General features: G+C 38.6%; 1 pseudogene across 1 annotated transcript in view; it reads left to right on the top strand.

Annotated features, from left to right (window-relative positions):
* LOC105486571 (uncharacterized) overlaps window positions 1-19473 on the top strand; it is a 55813-nt pseudogene that overhangs the window by 22042 nt on the left and 14298 nt on the right. The window lies entirely within an intron of this gene.

The raw sequence follows: 19473 nt of genomic DNA on the forward strand, positions 1-19473 counted from the left end.
CTAGGTGACAGAGCAAGACTCCGTCTCAAAAAAAAAAAAAAAAAAAAAAGAATTCTGTACTGTCTAATCTGTTATTTTACTGATGTATAATAATTATACATATTTATAGAGCACATGTGATATTTTGTTATATGCATATCATGTATGATGATCAAATCGCCGTGCTTAGAGTGTCCCCTCTAATACCTATTTCTTTGTGTGGAAAACATTTAAATCGAATCTCCTAGCTATTCTAAGATCTACAGTAAATTATTGTGAACTATAGTCACCATTCTTTGCTAAAAAACCTAGAACTTATTCCTTCTGCGTAACTGTATGTTTGTATCCATTGACCTACATCTCTTCATTTCCTCTCTGTGGTATCGTTCTGCCCTTTACCTCTATGAGATCAAGTTTTTTGGCTTCTACATATAAATAAAAACACGTGGCATTTGTCTTTCTGTGCCTGGCTTATTCCACTTAAAATAATGATCTCTAGTTCATCCACGTTGTTGCGAATGACAGGAGTTCATTCTTCTGTATGGCTGAATAGAATTCCATTGTGTATATATACACCACATTTTCTTTATCCATCCACTGATGGACACTTAGAATGATTGCATATCTTGACTTTTGTGAATAGTGCTGAAATAAACATGGGGTGTAGTATTCCTTGGATACTTACTTTCTTTTCTTTGGATTAATACTCAGTGGTGGGATTGCTGAATCATATGATATCTCTTAGTTTTTGTTTAGAATCTCCCCTACTATTTTTTAATAGCTGTACTAATTTACATTCATATCACTCATTTATAAGAGTTTCCTTTTCTCCATACCTTTGCCAGTATTTATTATATTTTGTCTTTTTTATAATAACCATTCTATATGGATTGAATTTGCTTGTGGGTTTGATTTGCATTTTCCTGATAATTAGTGATGTTGAACATTTAAAAATAATATCTATTGGCCATTTGTTTGTCTTCTTTTGAGTAATGTCCACACAGATCCTTTGCCCATTTTGAATGGGATTACTTGTTTTTGATGTGAGTTGTTTGAGTTCCTTGTACATTTTGGATATCGGTCCCTTGTCAGGTGAATAGTCTGCAAATATTTTCTCCCATTCTACAGGTAGTCTCTTCACTCTGTTGATTGTTTCCTTTACTGTGCAGAAGCTTTTAACCTTAATATATTCAGTATATTTCCATTTGCCTATTTTCTTTGTTTTTATTGTTTGTGCTTTTGAAGTCATAGTCATGAAATATTTGCCTCTGCCAATGTACCAAAGCATTTTTACTATGTTTCTTCTAGTAGCTTGATACTTTCAGGCTTTAAGCCTAAGATATTTTTTATTCATTTTAAATTTATTTTAATGTATGGTGAAATATAAGGATCTAACTTCATAATTCTGCATATGTGTATTCAGTTTTCCCAGCAACATTTATTGAAAAGAGTGTCCTTTCCCTAATGTATATTATTGGTGCCTTTGTTAAAAATCAATTGGCTGTAAATGCATGGATTTATTTCTGTGTACTGTATTCTGTTCCATTGGTGTATGTGTCTGTTTTTATACCAACACCATGCTGTTTTTATTATTATAGCTTTGTAGTACATTTTAAAGTCTGATAGTGTGATGCCTCGAGCTTTGTGATTTTTGCTCAGGATCACTTTGGCTACTTGGATTCTTTCCATATGAAGTTTAGGATTGTTATATATTTTTCCATTTTGTGATGCATGTCTTTGGTACTTTGATAGGGATTGCATTTAAATCTGTAGATTGCTTTAAGTGGCATGATCATTTCAAAAATGATAATTCTTCTGATCCATGAGCATATGATGTCTTGCTATCTGTTTATATCTTCTTCATTTTTTCATCATTGTTTTGTAGTGTTTGAAGTAGAAATATTTCACATTTTAAATTAAATTTGTTCCTAAGTATTTTATTAATTAAATTTTTTGTAGCTCTTGTAAATAGAATTGTTTTATTGGTTTCCTTTTTAGCTAGTTTATTATTTGTGTATAGAAACACTACTGAACTTTTTATGTTGATTTTGTGGTAACTTTACTGAAGTTGGGGTTTATTAGTTCTAAGAGTTTTTGATAAAGTCTTTCAGATATTCTGTTATAATACACACATACACGTATTTGTATAGCTTTGAGGGTACAAGTGGTTTTTGACTACATGGGTGAATTGTATAGTGGTGAAGTCTGAAATTTTACATCACCCAAGTAGTGTACATTATACTCAATATGTAGTAGTTTTATTACTCAGACACCTTGCACACTTCTCCTTCTGAGTCTCCAAAGTTCATTATATCACTCTGTATGCCTTTGCATACATATAGCTTAGTTCCAAATTATAAATGAGAACATATAATGAGAACATATAGTATTTTGTTTTCCATTCCTGAATTATTTTACTTAGAATTATGGTCTTCAGCTTCATTCAAGTTGCTGCAAAAGACATTATTTCATTTTTTTTATAGCTGTGTAGTATTCCATGGTGTATATATACCATATTCTCTTTATCCATTTATTGCTTGATGGACACTTAGACTGGTTCCAGTCTTTGCAATTGTGATGTAATAAATACACATGCGCAGGTGTCTTTTTGATGTAATTACCTCTTTTCCTTCAGGTAGATATCCAGTAGTGGAATTACTGAATCAGATAGTAGATCTACTTTTAATTATTTGAAAAAATACTGTTTTTCACAGACATTGTACTAATTTACATTCCGACCAGTAGTATATAGAATTATTCTCTTTTCATTACAAGCACACCAAGATCTTTTTTTTTTTTTTTCACTTTTTAATAATGGTCATTTCAGCTGGGGCAAGATGGTGTTTTATTGTGTTTTTAATTTGCATTTCCTTATGCTTGCTGATGTTGAGCATTTTTAATATTTTTTGGCCATTTGCATATCCCCTTTTGAGAAATGTCTGTTCATGTCACTTTCTCACTTTTTGATGGGAATATTTGCTTTATTCTTGCTGATTTGTTTGAGTTCCTTGTAGATTTTGGTTATTACTTTTTCGTTGGATGCATACTTTGTAAATATTTTCTCCCATTCTGTGGACTGCCTTTTTACTATAATGATTATTTATTTTGCTGTGCATGAGGTTTTTAGTTAAATTTGGTTCCATTTATTTATTTTGTTTGTGTTGCACTTGCTTTTAGGGTCTTAGTCATACATTTTTTATTTAGGACAATATCCAGAAGAGTTTATTCTAGATTTTCTTCTAGAATTTCTATGGTTTCAGGTCTTAGATTTAAGTGTTTGATCCATCTTGAGTTGGTCTTTGTGTATAGTGAGAGATAGGAAGCTGGTTTCATTTTCCATGTGGTTATATAGTTGTCTCAGCACCATTTACTGAATAGGGTGTCCTTTCTCCAATTTATATTTTTGTATGCCTTATTGAAGATAAGTTGGTTCTACATATCTGGCTTTATTTCTGAGTTCTCTAATCTGTTCCAGTGGCCTATGTATCCACTTTTATACCAGTACCATGCTGCTTTCATTACTATAGTCTAGTAGTATAATTTGAAGTCAGATAATGTGACACCTCTGGATTTGTTCTTTTTGCTGAGGCTATTCAGGCTCTTTTTTTGGTTCCATATGAATTTAGAATTTTTTTTCTAATTCTGTTAAAAATGATGTTGGTATTTTGATAAAAATTGCACTCTCAATCAAAAATTTGACTTTGTCTTGTGAATCCCAGGCAGAGGCCAGATCTTACGTGCAAATTCCAGACGAGATCAACCTGGCATTTTATCCCTGGGTTGAATCTGTAGATTACTCTGGACAGTATGTGTATTCTCACATTGCTATGAAGAAATACCCCAGATGGGGTAATTTATAAAGGAAAGAGTTTTAACTGACTCACAGTTACGCATGGCTGGAGAAGCCTCAGGGAACGTGTAATCAGGTCCTCACATTTCAAAACACCATCATGCCTTTCCAACCGTCCCCCTAAGTCTTAGCTCATTCCAGCATTAACCCAAAAGTCCAAGTCCAAAGTCTCATCTGAGACAAGGCAAGTCCCTTTTGTTTATGAACCTGTAAAACTGAAAGCTAGTTAGTTACTTCCTAGATACACTGGGAGTATGGGCATTGGGTAAATATAACTGTTCCAAATCAAAGAAAATGGCCAAAACAAAGGGGTTACTGGCCCCATGCAAGTCCAACATCCAGTAGGGGAGTCATTAAACCTTAAAGCTCCAAAATGATCTCCTTTGACTCTATGTGTCACATCCAGGTCACATTACTGCAAGAGGTGGGATCCCACAGCCTTGGGCAGCTCCACCCCTGTGGCTTTACAGGGTACAGCCCCACTCCCAGCTGCTTTCACAGACTGGCATTGAGTGTCTGTGGCTTTTCTAGGTGCACAATGCAAACTGTCAGTGGTTCTACCATTCTGGGGTGTGGAGGATGGTGGCTGACTTTTCACAGCTCCACTAGACAGTGCCCCAGTGAAGACTCGGTATGGGGTCTCTGACCCCACATTTCCCTTCTGTGCTGTCCAAGCAGAGATTCTCCATGAGGGCTCCAACCCCTGCAGCAAACTTCTGCCTGGACATCCAGGCATTTCCATACATCCTTTGAAAGCTAGGCAGAGGTTCCCAACCTCAATTCTTGACTTCTGTGCACTGACAGGCTCAACATCACATGTAAACTGCTGAAGGTTGGAGCTTGCACCCTCTGAAGCAACAGCCTGATTTGTACATTGGCCCCTTTTAGCCATGACTGGGATGCCAGGTGCCATGTTCTGAGGATACTCCAAGCAGGAGGGCCCTGGGCACAGTCCATGAAACCATTTTTCCTTCCTAGGACTCTGGGCATATAATGGGAGGGGCTGCTCTGAAGGTCTCTGACATGTCCTGGAGACATTTTCCCCATTGTCTTGGCATCGCTTTTGAAAGTTTCTGCAGCCAGCTTCAATTTCCCCCCAGAAATTTATTTTTTATTGCATTGTCAGGCTGAAAAATTTCCAAACTTCTTTGCTCTACTTCCTCTTGCATGCTTTGCCACTGAGAAATTTCTTCAGCCAGATACCCTAAATTATTTCTCTCAAGTTCAAACATATCTCTAGGAGAGGGGCAAAATACCACCAGTATCTTTGCTCAAGCATGGCAGGAGCGACTTTTACTTCAGTTTCCAACAAGTTCCTCATTTCCATCTGAGACTACCTCAGTCAGGACTTCATTGTCCATATCACTATCAGCATTTTGGTCAAAGCTATTCAACAAGTCTCTAGGAAGTTTCAACCTTTCCCACATCTTCCTATCTCCTGCTAAGCCCTCTGAATTGTTCCAACATTTGATCATTACCCAGTTGCAAAGTCACTTCCACATTCTCAGGTATCTTATAGGAATGCCTCACTCCTGGTACCAATTTACTGTATTAGTCTGTTCTCACACTGGTATGAAGAAATACCCGAGACTGGGTAATTCATAAAGGAAAAATGCTTAATTGACTGACAGTTCCTTGTGACTGGAGAGGCCTCAGAAAACTTACAATCATGGCACAAACAAAGGAGAAACAGGCACCTTCTTCACAAGGTGATAGGAGTGAGAGTGAGTACAAGCAGGGAAAATGCCAGACGCTCATAAAACCATCAGACCTCATGAGACTCACTCCCTCTCACCAGAACAGCATGGGGATACCACCCCCATGGTCCTACCCTCGACACATGGGGGTTATGAGGATAACAATTAAAGATGAGATTTTTTGTGAGTGCCCAGCCAAACCATATCAGTATGGCTATTCCCATGATACTGATTCCTTTAATCCATGAGCATTTCCGTTTGTTTTTGCCATCCATTATTTCTTTTAGTAGTGTTTATAGTTCTTCTTGTAGAAATCTTTCACCTCCTTGGTTAAGTATATTCCTAGGTATTTTATGTTATTTTTTGCAGCTATTATAAAAATAATTGAGTTTTTTACTTGATTCTCAGCTTGTTTGCTGTTGATGTATAGCAGTGCTATTGATTTTGGAACCTGTGAATTTATTGAATTTATTTATGAAATCTAGGAGTCTTTTATGAGAGTTTTCAGAGTTTTCTAGATATACAGTCATATCTTTTGCAAACAGTGATTGTTTGATTTTCTCTTTTCTAATTTGGATGCCCTTTATTTCTTTCTCTTGCTTGATTGGTTTATGTAAGACTTCCAGTACTATGTTAAATAGAAGAGGTGAAAGCGGGCATTCTAGTTTTGTTCTAATTCTTAGGGGGAATGCTTTCACCTTTTCTCTAGTCAGTATGATGTTGGCTGTGGGTTTGTCATATATGGCTGTTATTGTTTTGCCATATGTTCCTTCTCTGCCTGCCTACAGTGTTAAGAGTTTTTATCATAATGAGTTTTAGTGAATGCTTTTTCTGTGTCTATTGAGCTGATCATATGTGTTTTTTGGTTTTTAATTCTGTTTTTGTGATGAATTACATTTACTGATTTGCATATGGTAAACCATCCTTGCATCCCTGGAGTTAAACTCACTTGATCATAGTGTAATATATTTTGTGTTCTGTTTGTTGAAGATTTTTGCATCTATGTTCATCAAGGATGTTGGCCTGTAGTTTTTATTTTGTTATTTCCTTTCCTGTTTTTGGTAGTAGGGTGATACTGGCTTCACAGAATGAGTTAGAATGGGTTCCCTCTTTCTCAGTCTTTTGGAATAGTTTCAGTAGGATTGGTACCAATTCTTATTTGAATGTCTGGTAGAATTTGGCTGGAATTCATCTGGCCCTAGTCTTTATTGCTGGCATTTTTTATTACTAATTTAACCTCACTGCTTGTTACTGGCTGTTCAGGATTTTTGCTTCTTCCTGATTCAAGCTAGGAGGGTTGTGTCTTTCCAAGAATGTATCTATTTTCCTTTAACTTTCTAGTTTATGGGCATAGAGGTCTTTATAGTAGTCTCAGATAATCTTTTGTATTCCTGTGGAATCAATTGTAATGTCTTCATTTTCATTTCTAATTGAACTTACTGGAATCTTCCCTCATCTTTTCATGGTTAATCTAGCTAGTGGTGCATTGATTGGTTTATCATTTCAAAAAACCAACTTTTTGTGCTGCTTTATATTTTTTTGTTTCAACTTTATTTAGTTCTTCTCTGACTTTGTTATTTATTTTCTTCTGCTAGCTTTGGGTTTTGTTTGTTCATGTTTCTCTAGTTCCTTGAGGTGTGACATTAGGTTGCCAATTTCTGATTTTTCAGATTTTCTGATGTAGGTACTTAGCACTATTAACTTTCCTCTTAGCACTGCTTTTGCTATATACCAAAGAGACTGATAACTTATGACACTATTGTCAATCATTTTGAAGAAGTTTTAAATTTTCATCTTGACTTCATTGTTAGCCCAAAAATCACTCAGGAGCAGATTGTTTAATTTTCATGAATTTGTATAGTTTTAGAAGTTCCTTCTGGAGTTGATTTCTGTCTTTATTCCACTGTGCACTAAGAAGATACTTGACATAATTTTGATATTTAAAAATGTATTAAGACTTCTGTGTCTTATTATATGGTCTATCTTGGAGAATGTTCCATGTGCTCATGAGAACAATATATATTCTGCAATTCTAGGGTATAATATCTGTAAATATCTATTAGGTCCTTTTGGTCTACATTGCAGTTTAAGTCCACTGTTTCTCTTTTTTTACTTTCTGCCTTGATAATCTATCTGGTGTTATTAGTGAAGTGTTGAAGTTCCCCACAATTATTGTGTTGCTGTTTTTCTCTTTTCTTAGGTATAATAGAAATTGTTGTATAGATTTGGAAGCTTCAGAGTTAGGTGCGTATGTATTTATGATTGTAATATCTTCTTATTCTATTAAGCCTTTATTATTATACAATGACCTTCTTTGTCTTTTGTATTAGTTTGTTCTCACATTGTTATAAAGAACTACCTGAAACTGAGTAATTTGTGAAGAAAAGGTGTTTAATTAACTCACAGCTCCACAGACTGTATAGAAAGCATAGCTGGGGAGACCTTAGAAAACTTACAATCACGGTGGAAGGCAAAGAGGAAGCAGGCATAGCTTCACACAGTGGAATGGGAGAGAGAGTGTGAACAGAGAAGTGCTACACTTTTAAACAGCCAGATGTCATGAGAATTCACTTACTATCGTGAGAACACCAACGCAGAAGTTCGCCCCCATGATTCAGTCACCTCCAACCAGGTCCCTCCTCCAACACTGAGGATTTCAGTTAGACAGGAGATTTGTGTGGTGATGCAGAGCCAAACCATATCATCTTTTCATTTTGCTATTGTTGCTTTAAAGGCTGTTTCATCTGACATGAGGATAGCTACTTCTACATGCTTTTGCTTCCCATTTGGGTCGAAATTTTTTTTTAATCATCCCTTTACCTTAATTCTATAAGAATCCTTACATGTTAGATGAGTTTCGTAAGGACAGCAGATACTTGGTTTGTAATTTTTTATCCATTCTGCAAATCTGTGTCTTTTAAGTGAAGTCGATTATTTATATTCAGCAATAATACTGAGATGAGAGATACTGTTCCAGTTATTATGTTGACTGTTACCCAGATACTTTGTTTTTGTCATTGTCATACTGATCCTGTGAGGATTATACTTTCAAGTATTCTATTTTGGTGCATATTGAACTTTTGTTTCAATATTTAGAACTCATTTTAGCACTTATTTTAGGGCTGGTTTGGAAGTAATGAATTCTTCTCAGCATTTTCTTATTTAAAAAAAGACTTGATTTCTCCTTCGTTTATGTAACTTAGTTTTGCTGTATACAAAATTATTGACAGACAATTATTCTGTATAAAGTGGATAAAGCTAGGACCCAATCCCTTCTGGGTTTGTAAGGTTTCTGCTAATAAGTCTGTTGTTAGTCTGATAGGTTTTCCTTTATATGCTGCTAGTCTGATAGGTTTTTCTTTACAGAACAGCTGATGTTTACTGCTCTTAAAATTCTTTCCTTTATGTTGACTTTAGCTAGCCTAATGATTATTTGCCTTGGTGATGTTATTTTTGCAATGAATCTTCCAGGAATTATTTCAGCTCCTTGTATTTGGATATCTACATCTCTAGCAAAGCCAGGGAAGTTTTCCTCAATTATCCCTCAAATATGTTTTCCAAACTCTTTGCTTTCTCTTCTCCTCCAGGAGCACTAATGATGCTTAGGTTTGGCTCTTTTACATAATCTTGTATTTCTTAGAGCCATTGTTCAATTTTTAAAATTTTTTTTTCGTCGTTGTTTATTTTTATTTGATTGGGCTAATTTGAAAGCCTTGACTTTGAGCTCTGAAATTATCTCTTCTACTTGGTCTAGTTTATTGTTTAAACTTTCTGTTGCATTTTGTAATTCCCTAAATGTGTCTTTCATTTCCTGGAGATCTGATTGTTTTTTCTTCAACATATATATCGCTTTAGAAAATATTTAATTCATTGGTTTTTGAAACTGGTTTTTGAAACTTTTATGTTTGTGCGTTTTTTAATCTTTCTCTTGTATCTCCTTGAGTAGCTTAATAATTAACCTTTTGAATTCTTTATCTGGCATTTCATCTTGGTTTGGATCAACTGCTGGAGAGCTGGTGTGATGTTTTGGAGGTATTATAGTACCTTGCTTTGTCATATTGCCAAAACTATTTTTCTGATTCCTTCTCATTTGGGTAAACTATTCTTCTAATTATTTTAAAATTAATTTTTATTCAACAGTGGTTTTTTAATTTCTTTTTTTTTCCTTTAGAGTGTGACTTTAATGTTTTTAGTTTATTATAGCCTAATTTGGCTCTTGGTGCTTCCAGTGGTAAAGTTTCTGTTTGACTTTCTTGGTTATAAAGAGTCTTTGTATGATGGCTTTCTCAGATGCTGGTTATGGTAACAGTGTGCTCAGTGTGTGAGCAGGTTCATCGTCTCCTGCAGGGTTTGAATGACAGAGGTCTCTTGAAGCTTATCTTTTCCCCAGTGGTGTACACTTTTTATTTATTTATTTTTTCCCTAGTATTTTATTTACCAGGATGAACAGTTCAGGCTTCAGATCAGTAGTGTAGTTGTCCATAAGTAAACACCAGCTGTTTCTAAAACAGGTGGGTAAATGCAATACTCAGGGATGGGCAGAGGTCCCAGCCCTGACACAGGCAGCTGGGGGAGCTCTCAGTGAAATACACTAAGGTATTTTCAGGGGAATGAGAGGGAGCTACCTCAGCTCCTCTGCCAGGCCAGCAGGAAAGCAGTCCACCTCCCAGTCACACTCCTAAACTAGTGTTCCAGCAATTCAGATCAGACAGCCATCTCCTTTCATCTGAAGGAGTGTTGATTTTTAATGTAGAAAAGGATGGTGACTCTACCCCTTGTGCAAGCCTGAACCTGGAGAACACTTTTCCTGTGGAGATGCAGTCACCCTGAAGTGTTCCAGAAAGGCTGACTACAGGTACACCCAAACTGAGCTCTCATGGGAGAAGCCCCAGCTGTGATTGCACTGGTGGATGAGGGGGAGAAGAAGTCCCCTTCTCCAGTATCCTTCATGAGCACCAGTGCTGCCTGACTGGTAGAATAGAACTTCAGATTTTCCCTTCTGAGCCCAGCATGACCACTTTGGCTTTGCTATAAGAAACTTCCACAAATGGAAAGTTCTAGGATTCAAGCCCTGCCATCTGAACTTTTTTGTCCCACAGGGTTCTCCCTTGATTTGGTGCACTCCACTTTCCCACAGGAGTAGGATTCCCTGAGGGCCAGGCTACTGTGAATCCTGCTGCTTCTCTGGGTCTATCCCCCCAGTGGGTTTGCAGCACTCCAGGTTCACGCTGGGGAATGTCTGCCAAGGATCCAGTGATATGACCTGTCCTCAAATCTCCTGGCAGAGGGTGCAAGCCCCAGCCCTGGCAGGGGTGGCAGGGGAGTTACATAAACTCTGTGAGATTCCTTGGTTTAAATAGTCTTAGTGTGTTGGCTCTCTCAAATGCAGGTTGTAGTAGTAATGAACTGGTGACATGGACAGACTCAGTACCTCTTGGTTAGCCAGAGTGGTTCAGGCAATGGTGATAGCTGAGGATACACACAAGATTTTTTCTTCCTGGATGCTGCATCATTTTGCCTGTAGATGCTATAATGGACTGTGTCAGTTGGCCTCCAGCCAGGTGGCACTTACAAAAGAGCATCAGCTGGAGTGATAGTGGTGGTATTTGTGCTTGCCTTATGTTACCCAGGGGAGGTACTCTGATGTCTCAGGCAACGACTGGGGCCATAGAGCTCCCCAAAGTTTCTGTCCTTCGTGTTACACTACCAGTGTGAATGGAAAAGTAAAACCAGATGGGGAGTGGGTCAGGTACATCTGTATTCTGGTTCTCCGCATGAAGGTGCAAGCAGTGGCCCCAGTGGGAATCAGAGGGCAATTTCCTGGACACTAGGGTAATGCTCCAGGTGGGAGAGCAGTTGTCTCTGCTGTACAGAAGGGTCTGCACAGGAAGTGGGGAGAAGTAGGTGGCAGTAAGCCCTACCCAGCTTCCATGCACCTAGCAAACAGGTCTTACATTCATGGTATTCCCCTAGCAACAGCTAGCTAGACTCCAGGCAGTCTATGCCCAGAACTCAAAACTGCCCCAGTCCATAAGCCTTCCCTGCCAGGACAGAAACTGTGACTTTCAGACCATGCCTCTCCTGATCTGCTTTCAAAGCTGGGGCGACCAGCTCCTGTATTTGTGGCTGCAGCACACTTCCCATTCATCCCTTGTTTCTGGCAAAGCGGGTTCTTCCCCACTTTGTATCATATACGGAATCTCAGTTGGGAGTTTCTCTCAATCTCACAGAAGGACAATTTGACTTCCTCTTTTCCAATTTGGATGTCTTTTATTTCTTTCTCTTGCCTGATTGCTTTGCTTAGGACTCCCGTTACTGTGTTAAATAGGAGTGGTGAGAGTAGACATCTTTGTCTTGCTCCAGTTCTTAGTGGAAAGACTCAACTTTTCTTTATTCAGTATAATGTTAGCTGTGGTTTTGTCATATATGGCCTTTATTATGTTATGTTCTTTTTATGACTAATTTGTTGAGAGTTTTTAATCATGAGAGATGTTGAATTCTATCAAAGGCTTTTGTTGCATCTATTAAGATAATTATATGGTTTTTTTTTTATCCTTCATTCTGTTGATGTGATGTATCACATGTATTGATTGATATGTGTTGACCAGCTTTGTATTCCTGGCATAAGCCCTAATCATCATGGTATATTTTCTTTTTGTTGTGTTGTTGGATTTATTTTGCTAGTATTTTGTTGTATCTGTATTCAAGGATATTGGCTTATAGCTTTCTTTTTTGGTTATTCCCTTGTCTGGTTTTCGTATTACAGTAATACTGGCCTCATGGAATGATTTATGAAGAATTCCCTCATTTTTATTTTTTTTTTAAATAGTCTGAGAAGAACGGGTTTTAGTTCTTCTTTATAAGTTTTGTAGAATTTGGCAGAAGATCCATGTGGTCCTGTGCTTTTCTTTGTTGGTGGATTGCCAGTTGATATGGTTTGGCTCTGTGTCACCATCCAAATCTCATTTGTAGCTCCCCTAATTCCCAAGTGTTGTGGGAGGTACCCAGTAGGAGATAATTGAATCATGGAGACGGGTCTTTCCCATGCTGTTCTCATGATAGTGAATAAGTCTCATGAGATCTGATGGTTTTATAAGGTGGAGTTTCCCCGCACAAGCTCTCTCTTTGCCTGCTGCCATCCACATAAGATCTGACTTGCTCCTCCTTCTGCCATGATTGTGTGGCTTCCGCAGCCATGTGGAACTGTGAGTTCTCCATTAAACCTCTTTCCTTTGTAAATTGCCCATTCTTGGGCATGTCTTTATCAGCACTGTGAAAAGAGACCAATACACTGATTCAATCTTGTTACTCAGTATTAGACTGTTCAGGTTTTCTATTTCTTTTTGGTACAATTTTGGAAGGTTGTATGTATGAATTTATCCATTTCCCCTAAGTTTTCCAAATTTTTAGCATACAGTTGTTCATAATAGTTTCTAATGATTCTTTGTGTTTCTGTGGAATCAGTGTAAATGTGTCTTTTTTTTGTTTCTGATTTTACTTATTTGACTTTCTTTATTCCTTGGTTCAGCTAGATTGCAGTTTCTGGTTTTATTTGTCTTTAAGAAAACCAACTTTTCATTTTATTGATTATTTGCTTTTGTTTTCTTTTTTAGTCTGTATTCATTTAGTTATTCTCTGATTTTTATCATTTCTTTTCCTTTACTAATCTTGGGTTTGATTTGTTCATGCTGTTTAAGTCCGTTGAGGTGAGTGGTAAGGTTATTTGTAATGAAATCTTTCCACCTTTTTGATGTAGGCATTTATTGCTATAAATTTGCCTTTTAGCACTACTCTTTTTAATATACCATAAATTTTGGTAAATCTTGTTTCAATTTTTGTTTCTAGAAATTTTTTGATTTTCTTAAATTTTCTATTGAGTCATTGGTCACTTAAGAGCATCTTGTTTAATTTCTACATGATTGTTCAGTTTCCCAAGATCCTCATGTTATTGATTTCTAGTTTTATTCCACTGTGGTCTGAGAATACACTATATATATATATATATTTTTTTTTTTTTTTGAGACAGAGTCTCATTCTGTCACCCAGGTTAGAGTACAGTGTTGATTTCAGCTCACTGCAACCTCTGCCTTCCCAGGTTTAAGCAATTTTCCAGCATCAGTCCCCCAAGTAGCCAGGACTGCAGGCATGTGCCACCATGCCCAGCTAATTTTTGTATTTCCATAGAGATTTTACCATGTTGCCCAGGCTGGTCTCAAACTCCTGAACTCAAATTCATCTGCCCATCCAGGTCTTCTAAAATGCTGGATTATGGGTGTGAAGCACTGTGCACAGCCCTGAGAAGATACTTGATATTACTTTGATTTCTAAAAATTTGTTGAAACTTTTTGGTTTACCTACTAGATGGTCTATCCTGTAGAATTTTTCATGTGCTAATGAGAATAGTATATATTTTGCAGTTGTTAAAGTGTTCTACAAATGTCTGTTAGGTTTATTTTGTCTCTAGTGCAAATTAAATCTGATATTTCTTTGCTGATTTTCTGTCTAAATAATCAGTCCACTGCTGGAAATGGGTATTAAAGTCCCTATCTACTATTGTTTTGGCCGGGCGTGGTGGCTCAAGCCTGTAATCCCAGCACTTTGGGAGGCCGAGGCGGGCGGATCACAAGGTCAGGAGATCGAGACCACAGTGAAACCCCGTCTCTACTAAAAATACAAAAAATTAGCCGGGCGCGGTGGCGGGCGCCTGTAGTCCCAGCTACTCAGGAGGCTGAGGCAGGAGAATGGCGGGAACCCGGGAGGCGGAGCTTGCAGTGAGCCGAGATCGCGCCACTGCACTCCAGCCTGGGCAACAGCGTGAGACTCCGTCTCAAAAAAAAAAAATAAAAAAAAAAAAAAAAAAAAAAAAAAGTCCCTATCTACTATTGTTTTAAGGTCTCTCTCTCTGTTTTTAGCTGTATTATATTAATATGTGCTTTATATGTCTGGGTGCTCCAGTGTTGGGCACATATACATTTATAATTGCTATATCTTCTTGCCAAATTGATCAGTTTATCATTATATCATGACCTACTTTGTCTATTTTTATGTTTTTTGATTAAAGGCTATTTTGTCTGAAATAACTATTGTTTCTTCTGTACACTTTTGGTTTGTGTTTGTGTAGAATATTTTTTTTCCATCCCCTCATCTTCAGTCTATGTACATCTCTACAGATGAAGTTGGGTTTATTGTAGGCAGCATATAACATGGTCTTTTTTTATATCATGCCATCCAGAAACTCTGTATTTTTTTAACTTCAGAATTTAAATTGCTTGCATTCAATATTGTTATTGGTTGGTAATGTCTTGTTTCTGTTATTTTGTTAAGTTTTTCCAATTGTTTTCCATTCCCTTTCTTCTTTCCTCCATTTTTATTGTTTACCTTTATAATTTAGTATTCTTTTGTAGTGACAATGATTGTCTTTTTATTTCTTTCTTATTTGTGTGTCTGCTCTACCAGTGAATTCATATTTTTGTGTGTTTTCATGATGACAGATGTATTAGTCTGTTAAGACTCTGCTGATAAAGAAATAGCTGAAACTGGGTAAATTATAAAGATAATAAAGAAAAAGAGGTTTAGTGGACTCACAGTTCCACATGACTGGGGAGGCCTCACAATCATGGTGGAAGGTGAAAGGCACATCTTACATGGCAGCAGGCAAGAAAAAATGAGTCAAGTGAAAGGGGAAACCCATAATAAAATTATCAGATCTTGTGAGACGTATTCACTACCATGAGAACAGTATGGGGGAACCACACCCACGATTCAATTATCTCCCACCAGCTTCCTCCCACAACATGTGGGAATTCTGGGAGCTGCAATTCTATATGAGACATGGGTGTGGACACAGCCAAACCACCATATCATTCCTCTCTTGGCCTCACCCAAATCTCTTGTCCTCGCATTTCAAAACCAATCATGCCTTTCCAAAATTCTTCCAGAATCTTAACTCATTTCAGCATTAACTCAAAAGTCCACAGTCCAAAGTCTCATCTGAGAGAAAGCAAGTCCCTTCTGCCTATGAGCTTGTAAAATCAAAAGTAAGTTAGTTACTTCCTAGATACAATGGAAGTACATGAATTGGATAAATACTCCCATTCTAATTGGGAGAAACTGGCCAAAACGAAGGAGCTTAAGGCCCCACCCAAGTCCAAAATCCAGCAGGAAAGTTAAATCTAAAAGCTCCAAAATTATCTCCTTTGACTCCGTATCTCACATCCAGGTCACGCTGATGTAAGAGGTGGGTTTCAATGGTCTTGGGCAGCTCTGCCCCTGTGGCTTTGCAGGGTATAGCCTCCCACCTGGTGGTTTTCACAGGCTGGTATTGAGTGTCTGTGACTTTTCCAGGTGCATGGTGCAAACTGTCAGTGGATTTACCATTCTGGGGTCTGGGAGACATTGGCTCTCTTCTCACAGCTCCACTAGGTGGTGTTTCAGTAGGGACTCTCTCTGAGAGCTCCAACCCCACATTTCTCTTCTGCACTGCCCTAGCAGAGGTTCTCCATGAGGGCCCCACCACTGCAGCAAAGTTCTTCCTGGGCATTCAGGTGTTTCCTGAAATCTTGGTGGAGGTTCTCAAACCTCAGCTCTTGACTTCTGTGCAATGACAGGCTCAACACCATGTGGAATCTGCGAGGGCTTGGGGCTTGAACCCTCTGAAGCCACAGCCTGAGCTGTATCTCGGCCCCTTTTAGCCATGGCTGGAGCAGCTGGGACACAGAGCATCAAGTCCCTAGACTGTACAGAGCATGGGGCCCCTTGGCCTGGATGGGAGGGACTGCCACAGATGTCTCTGACATACCCTGGAGACATTTTCCCCATTGTATTGGTGACTAACATTTGGCTCCTTGTTACTATGCAAATTTCTGTAGCAGGCTGGAATTTCTCCCTAGAAAATGGGTTTTTCTTTTCCCTTGCATCATCAGGCTGTAAGTTTTCCAAACTATGCTCTGCTGTTTTTAAAACTGAGTCCTTTTAACAGCACCCAAGTCACCTCTTGAATGCTTTGCTGCTTAGAAATTTCTTCTGTCAGATACCCTAAATCATCTCACTCAAGTTCAAAGTTCCAAAGGTCTCTAGGGCAGAGGCAAAATGCAACCAGTTTCTTTGCTAAAACATAACAAGAGTCACCTTTACTCCAGTTCCCAACAAGTTCCTCATCTCCATGTGAGACCACCTCCGCCTGGATTTCATTGTCCCATATCACTATCAGCATTTTGGTCAAAGCCATTCAACAAGTCTCTAGGAAGTTCCAAACTTTCCCACATATCCCTGTCTTCTTCTGAACCCTCCTAATTGTACCAACCTCTGACTATTACATAGTTCCAAAGTCTTTTCCACATTTTTGAGTATCTTTACAGCAGTGCCCCACTCCCAGTACCAATTTACTGTATTAGTCTGTTCTCACACTGTTGATAAAGATGTACCCAAAACTGGGTAATTAATAAAGAAAAAGAAGTTTAGTGGGCTCACAGTTCTACATGGCTGGGGAGTCCTCACAATCCTGGCAGAAGGCAAAATGTATGTATTACATGGCAGCAGGCAAGAGAGAATGAGAACCAAGTGAAAGGAGAAATCCCTTATAAAATCATCAGATCTGGTGAGACTACCACAAGAGCAGTATGGGAGAAACCGCCCCCATGATTCAGTTAATCTCCCACCAGGTCCCTCCCACAACATGTGGGAATTATGGGAGCTATAATTCAAGATGGGATGGGGCCGTTGGGAGGAGGTACAGCCAAACCATATCAGCAGATTTTGTGTTTTTGCTTCCAGATGTAGGACTCCCCTAAGCATCCTTTCTTGCAGGGTTGGTCTAGTGGGAATGAGTTATCTTTTTTTTTTTGCTTGTTTAGGAACAACTTTATTTCCCTTTCACTTTTAAAGTATAACTTTGCTTTTTTTTTTTCTTAAGTTCTCTATGCCTTTACCCATTTCTTATTCTGGAACACCCAAAATTTAAGTATTTGGCCACTTTGTGGTATCCCACACGCCTTGCATGCTCTTTTTATTCTTTTTTATTTTTATTTTTTTGTCTGACTATTTCAAGAGACCTGTCTTCAAGTTCAAAAATTTCTTCTGCTTGATGCAGTGTATTGTGCTTGATGCTCTTGACTGTATTTTTAAAATTTTCATTTATTGTATTCTTCAGTTCCAGGATTTTTTTGTGTGTGTTTTTAAATGATTTCTATCTCTGCTGAACTTTTCATCCAAGTTATAATTTTCTTTCCAATTTATTTGTAGTGTTTACCCATGTTCTCTTTATTGTACTAATTTTTGATATCGTTATTTTGGTATTTTTAGGCATTTCATAATTTCATTTTCTTTGAGATCTGTTACTGGAGAATTACTGTGTTTCTTTGGAGGTGTCATGTTTTCTTGCTTTTTATTTTTTGTGTCTTTGTGTTGATATCTGCACATCTGGTGTACCAGTCATTTTGTCCAATGTTATGGATTGGATGAAAATCTTTCATAAGGACATTTTTTTTACAAAGATATATCTACAGTGTGCACTGGGCAGGGTCCTTTCACTTGTACTCTGCGTGGGTGTAGAAGTGTGGTCTCTGCATGATTTCTTTAACTGTAATCAACATCAGTGGTGTCTGTGAATTCCTCAGTGGCTTAGGTGGCAGTTGTCATTGGGGGCTGTGGCAAGACTTTCCTGGGGACAAGGGCTCCAGGAGGGCTGGTCCTTGGGCACCAGTGATGTCATTGGTGGGTTGGGGGTGCCAGACCTTGGACTCCTGGGTGGTGTGCATGGCATTGGTAGTGGCAGTGGTGGTGGTGAGCCAACCCATGGCTCCTATGTGGCTTGCAGAGATGCCTGTGGTGGATGGTTTGTGACTGGGCTGGTATCCAAGTCAGCTAAAGGTACATTCAGGTATGTGACCACCCTGCCACTGGAGGATACTGTGTTGCTGTCAGTGGCAGTGGTCCCTGGCAGTCAACTCTCAAACTCTGGGGAGTACACACTTCCTTTGTCCCTAAGGCAGCCTCCTGCAGTGTTGCACCACCCATTTTCCAGAGAGTAGGACACTGTGCTGTTGCTCCAGCTGCGCCATTGTGTCCAGCCAGCATTGCAATGCTGCAGCCCTCTGGGTGGATGTAGGGGAATGTCAGTGGGGCTTAAGGTATGTGGAGAGGCAGGTGCTGTTTGTCCTCAGGGTGGGATGTAGTCTGGTGTGGACTGGGCTCTCAGAATGGCATCATGTTGCAGTTACTTGGGTCTTGGGGGAGTTTGGCACCCAATGCAAACTCTCTCCCTGAGACAATGCCATCATATAGACTGCAAGCAGCTTTCTATACTAGTCTAAGGGCCCACGAGGGCCAAGGGGCTCACCTATGGCTAGGGTTGCAAGAGTCCTTAGTGGGAACGTGAACCAGTAGGCATCTCTCGCTTACCACTTTTCCACAATGGGGGATCCTTCTCTATATTTTTGAAATATAAAACTGTTCTAAAAAGTAAAATCATTTTTTTTTTTTAAAAAAAAGAAAGGTCATGGACACAAGTTTATCAGAGTCAGGTCTTTAATCTGGTAAGACTTAAATAGGTGGAGCTCAGAGACAGAATCCCCACCCCACAATCTCTGGGACTGGCAGCATTGGAGCTTGGAATATACAGAGCTGTGACTTACCTTCTGGGAGATCCCAGGGGATCTTGGTCTCATGACTGTTTACTTTCTTTTGGATAGGGAAGATGCCATGGGCTTAGACCATTCTTTCATGAAACAAGATAAATGGGAAGCTCAAACATCAATTTAGTATGCCTTAGGGAAGAGAGAAAAGGTTTTCAGATAGAACTTGCTTAAAGCCTGGGCTTGCTGCCTATTAGCTGTTTGTCTTTGAGCACATCACATAGTATCTCTGGATGTATTTCATAGCTTATATTTTACCAGAATTTATTGGTAAAATGAAAATAATTATATTAATATCTACACATCAGAGGGAGTT

This window comes from Macaca nemestrina, chromosome 13, assembly GCF_043159975.1.
Source record: "Macaca nemestrina isolate mMacNem1 chromosome 13, mMacNem.hap1, whole genome shotgun sequence".
Classification (NCBI taxonomy): Eukaryota; Metazoa; Chordata; class Mammalia; order Primates; family Cercopithecidae; genus Macaca; species Macaca nemestrina.